This window comes from Heterocephalus glaber, unplaced genomic scaffold (genome assembly GCF_053883595.1).
Source record: "Heterocephalus glaber isolate CG9 unplaced genomic scaffold, H.glaber_assembly_v1.0 deba00001442, whole genome shotgun sequence".
Classification (NCBI taxonomy): domain Eukaryota; kingdom Metazoa; phylum Chordata; class Mammalia; order Rodentia; family Bathyergidae; genus Heterocephalus; species Heterocephalus glaber.
The window spans coordinates 22,789,433-22,796,098 of record NW_028258296.1 but is presented as its reverse complement, the minus strand read 5'-3'; the positions used below and the strand labels follow the sequence as shown (position 1 = coordinate 22,796,098).

Here is a 6,666-nt window from a genome sequence, read left to right as displayed (position 1 = left end):
ATGAATGAACGTTAAAGAATTAAGTATCTATATACCTGTACATAAAAATTAGAAGAATCACTTTTACAAAGCTTTTACAATCCCCCCAAAATAATTCTGTTTCACACCTTGGATTCTAAATGCAGTGAGTTGGTGTCAAACTGGATGGATAAGCACTTTCAACTCCTTTCTGTTACTCATTTATTCACTAAATATGTCTTCACTAAGTACTATGTACTGAGCATTGTATACATACTGGAATATCATAGTAAATAAAACCATAGTCTCTGCTTGCAAGGACAATCTTGTAAAAGAAATATAAATAATACAATGGAGGGATGACAGTATAAATAAAGGCATTTCAAAGTATTGTAAAAGTCCAAAGGAAGCAGGTATTAACTGCATGAGGAATCACTTTGGAATACAGTAACATTTGAATACAGACAGAAAATTAAGCAAACAAGAATAGGATGTCATAGAAAGGATTAGAGGTGTTATATTCAATTCTTGAAGAAAAGCATGAGAAAGTTAGATATGATTTCTTGCCAGGGTGTAGAAAATCAAAATATAGCTAGTGCTTAGGGACGGGGGCATAATCTATGGCCACTTTTATTTCGTCAGTGGGCCCGTATTGTAGCTAACTGGTTAAATGGCTATTGTGATAATGTAGGCACAATGATGGGGACCTGGACTGCAGGAACTTAGGAGGACAGAGGAAGGGACAAGCATAAGCACAAGGCATACTTAAAAGGTGGATCCAACAGAAGTTGGTGAGCCACCTCTGCTGATGTTTGACTCCATCTAGCTGAGGGTTGTTGGAGGGTAGTACTGTTACCTAAAGAGGAAGGCAAATGGGAAAGTCTGGTGGAAAGAAATGACAAGCTCAGCTCGGGATATAATTAGGTTTGAAGACACGGCACTGAAGGAAGAAGACTGCACCACAGGTATGAATGTACGTACCTGTGCATTCATCATCAGCAAATAAGCAATAGTTGACTCTCTGGGAAGAAAAAAAAACAACTGAACAGGGAGTGTACTTAAATAAAAATGGGCTAAAGCCAAATTAACATTTAAATGTGTGAATCTAAGATGTAGGAGAAAGAAGTCTCTAGAAACAAAACAATAATTTCAAGCAAAGAGTATAGTCTATCAAATAAGGTAAAGATTGGACAATTTCTATTGGACCAAATAATGGAAGGATTCTCATCTCATTAACCAGAGCAAATTCAACAGAAATATGAAAACAGAAACTGGATTAATTTTTACGTTTTTTGTTTTGTTTTGTATGTGTGGTATTGGGGATAGAATCCAGACCCTTGTGCATGCGAGGCAAACACTCTGCCACTAAGCTATATCCCAGTCTTTTTACTTTATTTTGAGACAGGGTCTGACTAAGTTTCAGAGGCAGGCCTCAAATGTGGGATCTTCCTGCCTCAGCCTCTTGAGTAGCTGGGATTACAGGCATGTGCCATCTCAAACAGCACAGAACCTGGGTTAATTTTTAACCTAAGAGAAAAATAATCTCAAAGAAAGCATTTGTGCATATAGTTGAAAGACACACAGCTATGGCGTCAGAGGAACTGGGTTTACAGTTCCATCCCACCTCTTCTCTCCTTGTGGGCCAATCAAGTCACTTAATCCCTCAGGGATAAGTTCCTTCCTCAAGTAAAAAACAGAAATAAGACCTTTTCTCTACCCACCCCATGCAGCTTTTCTGAGAGTCAAATGAGCTAGGGAGGTAAATGCATTATTAACCATAAATTGTATTCTATAAAGTGAGGTATTGCTGAACTAATAATAGAAGTGGCTCACTTTATGCCATGAGTGATTTCCTGAAAAGTTGCACAAATCAAATAGTACTCAGTGTTTAAAATTAGTTTGCTATTTAAAGGAACCGAGGGTGAATCCTTTGAAAAATGACAACATGTTTTTACTGTGAAGAGTCATTCTGCAAAATTTTTCCTTTCTTTCTCTTTCTTCTTCTTCTTCTTCTCTGTCCTTTCTTCCTTTCTCTCTCTGTTTCTTTCTTTTTCTCTTCACTTTTCTTGGTCTAGTTTCCCTAAACCATAAGTTAGGACACAGCCTGCTTTAGGAAATGTAGTACACAAACAAAACCATGACAGTGAATGCCTTCCTAGAGCAGAAATTAATAAAGCTGGATACAAAGAGACAAAAATATAGATATTGAGGCAGGCTTGGAAAAGAGAGAATTCGTACAACTAAAAAGAGAAATAAATTGTTCTGTAAATTGTCGCATGCCCCAGTGCCATGCTTGCCCAAAGGGTTCAAGCCTCAGGGCCATTGATTGCCTATGAAATTCTGGGCCCATCACAGGAGACCTGATCCACAAACAAGGGAAAGCATAAAGATTGTGGTTAAAAAAAAATCTTAAAAAGAAAATCGTACTTTAAAAACATAAGGGAAGGATAAGGAAAGAGAAAGGCAAAGGAAAAAGCATAGGAAGAGATTAGAGAAGAAAGCTGTACATTTTGGTGCTCAACTAGGATTGGAATTATGACACTACGATACCATCTCTCACTCTTCGGCCTTTAACAAATTGTTTAACCATTCTGAGTTTATTTCCTCATCTACTAATATAGATAATCATACAGACTTTATGCTGTGGGACCTAAATGAGAAAATAAGTGCCTAGGAGATTGTCTGTAGCACTATTAGTATTCACAAATGAACAGACATTACTATTTTTTATTAGAGAGCCTTGCTTCCCTAATCTGACTTTGCATGTTGAGTAGATTGACCAGAATAAAAGAAGTTCTGTTTTATTTGTTTGTTTTAAGAAGTTTTGTTTTGCAAGCAACATGTCTCCTATGATAGCTGCTAAGATATTTGTCCAGCCATGAGGGTGGACTCATTCAAACAGCCCTGTGTTCATTTTCTTCTAGTGGCTTTCTCTGCCTTTACTGGAAATTAGCAACTATTGCCGCTGCATCTGGTTTAGAGATCCCAAACACTGTATTGCTCCGAGAGCTACATTCATAAACTGCCAAAAAATGACCGCATTATTTACGCACGATAGTCAGCTTCCCTGGCTCTGATGACCTCCTGTTATCACAGTCTAAAATGAGAAGCCCTCCATTTGCAATTTGCCTGTGTTGGATCTGGGTTTTCACAACATGTAGTTTGCACTGTAATAATACATATAGATCTTTCATTTTTCTACAGAAATTAATTGCCTAAACCACAATGATTTATAGTCATACTGAACATGATTATTAATTTTCTTGATGATTATACCTGTGGGCGGCAACAAATCTACTTGTGATAGACCTGGTTTTGAATTGCTGCTAAAACTAAAATGTCCATAAGGAAATAACAACTAATTTTTACCTTAATCAACTTACATTTAAAGGAATTTAATATAGGGCACTTGTGCCTTGTGGGAAAACTTGTTTGAAATATAAGGTGCTGAGTTATTTATGAGAATAATTATATATTTGTTACTCTAGTTTGTACTGGGAAAACAAGATCTGAAATACATTAAAAATATAATGAAGTCAGTAGAGTTGTACATGCTAAAGAATTTTTGAACTAAGGAAAATATATAACAGAGCATAGCTACTCTGATTATGTAAAAAAAAAAAATTAAAGCTCACTAAACTGTGTTCCCTCTTTTTTTCCTTCCCTTATCCTGCCAGTGCCTCGAAGTGCTAGCATTTAACAGGAAAAGTAAGGCACGAAGAGAACAGTCTCATCCTTCCTTCCTCATTATTCACCTTAAAATTACTTGCAAAAGGCCTTGCTTATTTATTATAATGAGTACTGGTTCTGAGTAGCAGCTCGTGGTGCAGCAACAATCGTTGGTTTGGAGAAACTGAACCCAGATCACAGTCTTATGTCTCAAAAGCATGTATGGCTTCAGCTCCCGGTGCTGGGATGCCTCATTCACTTCTGTAGATCTATTTCTTCTTATTAGAATACAAGTTATAAAAAAGAGAAGGTGCTGATTATTGGTTGATATGCATACCTTATATAATTCTGTATGTTCATATCCCAGAAATATTTAAGGCTTTTTCTCTGATTAGTGGCATTATGCAGTTATGCAAATAATCTGTTATATCTAGGCACATTATGCCGTTATGTAAATGATCTATTTCATTTATATTTCCCACAGAGTAATGGGGTAGGGAAGAAATGCTCTCTTGCATTTCCTCTGGTTTTTAATGAGTTGTTCAGACATATTCAGCTGGTGAGCAGTCTGGATTTCTGGGGCGGGTGTGAGTTAACCTTTCTGCTCCATTACTACTACCTAGCTTTAACTTTCCTGTTCAATTCAACAAATATTTATTGAGCATTTACTGTGTGCAAGGTGTTTGTATAGGGGGAGACCCCCCAAAGGGCTCAGGCTGTGCTCAGGTGGACTCTGAAAGGGAAGTTATTTACCTTGTGATCTTTCCTCTCTGACCTCTTAGGCACATGATGAAAACCATTTCAGCTCCATCCACTTTAGATCTCCTTAGCCAGATGGGAAATGATTTCCTAAATTTTTATTTTTAATAGGAAAATAATTTTGAAAGCAAATAGATATGGCCATAGACAATAGGCTAAAAGTATACAATTTTAACTGATGAAAATACAGACTCTTTTGTCCATCTCAGATTCATGTTTAATGTTTTGCACTTAGAAACAGAAAAATCTATGCCTTCCTCGTATCTTACCTCTGGCATTCTGTGATACAGTGTCACACATGCAGTAAAATCATTCATGCACTAATGCCATGCATGCACTGTAGACATGTAGTCTACAACCTACAAGAATCTAGATCAGACTGGTCATTTCCTTTTATCAAATCTGATCTGCTAATTGTAGAGAATTCTCAGCCTCCATGTCAGCAACTGCTCAACATTTGTTGATTCACTGAACAAATTCTGAGCACTCAGCCTATGTCAGGGCACCAGCCCTCCTGGAGTCTTCTAGAGGAGAAAGACCAATCTAAAACATGGGGGCAAACTGTGCTAGGTGCTGAGAAGCAAGATCTTGGGCTGCAAAGTGCCCTTGTCAGGGAAGTCAGAAAAAAGTTTAAACTTTTAGGTCTTCAGTCTTTTTGAACCACTTGTACCTCTAACAGTATATTTTGATTAGCTGCCAGTTTTCTGTGAAAAGGCTGGTGTGTGTTCCTTGGATAGACAATCTAAGAAACCGTGTTTTCTTCCCTCCAAGGTTGTTGTAGCAAAGGGGATTCCAAAAGACTTCTCTGGATTTGGAGTAGAGCAATTTCTGGTTTGAAGAACACCACAAAGCTTTCTCTGGTTCCTAAGAGAAAAAAAAAAACTCTATAATTTCTTCCTCTGTCATATCTTTGTTCTTTAACCATTTCAGGATTGACATATACGTCCACTGAATTAGCGTTAAGTACTCAATCTATAAGGTTATTCAATTTCTCTTATAAATGGATGATCTTGCTAGGAAGGTAAACAAAGAAAAAATAGTTCTTAAACTATAGTTCTCACTGTCTACACATTCTCAATAGAATATACTAGTCTTTTAACTGCTTCTGATTTTAATTCGATTCAGTAGCATTTCTTATGTATGAAAATCATGCTTCTGCCAGTAATTTTCTCCCTTTCTCTGTAAGAATATTCTACATCCAATCTGATGCCATCTGAAGACAAACAGCTCCTTTCCTTGGAAGAGTAAGCTCTGCCTACCTAATCTTAGACTTGGTCATGTGACTAACCTTGGCCAATGAAATCAGAGCACATGTTGGGTTTATTTATTCTGAGTAAAACCTTTAAGGGCTTTCAGGAGTGCTTTCTTCATATTTCTCTTTCTCATTCTTTTCTCTATGTCAAAAGAATGGCATATCCCAGGTGAGAACTGTTACTTGTGATTCTGGATTCTGAACTTAGTAGGTCATAGGGAGCAGAGTAAAGCCATAGCCAAGCAGGAAGTAAGCTTGAGCAGTGAGAGGTAACTCTGGAGAGCTGAGTGAGCAGACATGGAAGGCAGCAGAAACCATGGTGTGCACTAGAGAAGGAACTAGGGCACCTGCCCTGGAGTCATTCACCAGGAGACTCGTTCTCTACTAGGGGTTTCGAAACCAAGGGTGTCAGAAGCCGTAGTGAATTTTAGTAATTAAAGTTAACATCATACACCCACACAACAGCCATATGCCCTGTGTGAAATGATCCTTTCTCCCCAAGTTTGAAAAAGGTCTTTACAGTCAATCTACCAATCCACATTAAAATAAAATGACAAAAGAAATCTAGTAATCTGCCCATTATTTAGCAATCTCCATGTCCCCTTACTACTTCTTCATTTTAATTCTAAAATGTGACCAATAAGATTAGTAGCTTCTTGATTGTTCTGATTTCTATCTCCTGAATAAAGAAATTTGCTCAATTTCTCTGCTAATGCTTTGTGTGGGGTCTTATTTTGGGCTCCAACATTGAAATCAAGTGTTCTCTTTGGATTGAAGCTACCTTCACACCTCCAACATACAGCCATTTTTTTCTAACATGCCTTTAACATCTGAAGGCCAGTAGACCATCAGCAGCCTAGGCAGAAAATGTGTAAATCACATAGCACAGTATTCTTCAAATGCAAGTGACTGGGTGAATTCACCACAGTTAGTGGAATCTTAGAGCATTCTTGGATATTTACGGATTGAGAATAAATGACTGTTTACAAACTAAGAGTTCCTGGAAGAAATGTGTCCCAGTTATCCAT

At 37.5% G+C, this 6,666-nt stretch overlaps 1 long non-coding RNA gene across 1 annotated transcript in view; it reads right to left on the bottom strand.

Annotated features, from left to right (window-relative positions):
* Positions 1 to 2,613: 2,613 nt before the first annotated feature.
* LOC110348405 (uncharacterized) overlaps positions 2,614 to 6,666 on the bottom strand; it is a 77,302-nt gene continuing 73,249 nt past the window's right edge. Inside the window, exon 4 of the long non-coding RNA XR_002393620.2 lies at positions 2,614 to 5,250. This is a non-coding gene — a long non-coding RNA (uncharacterized LOC110348405). The remainder of the gene's footprint in view (positions 5,251 to 6,666) is intronic.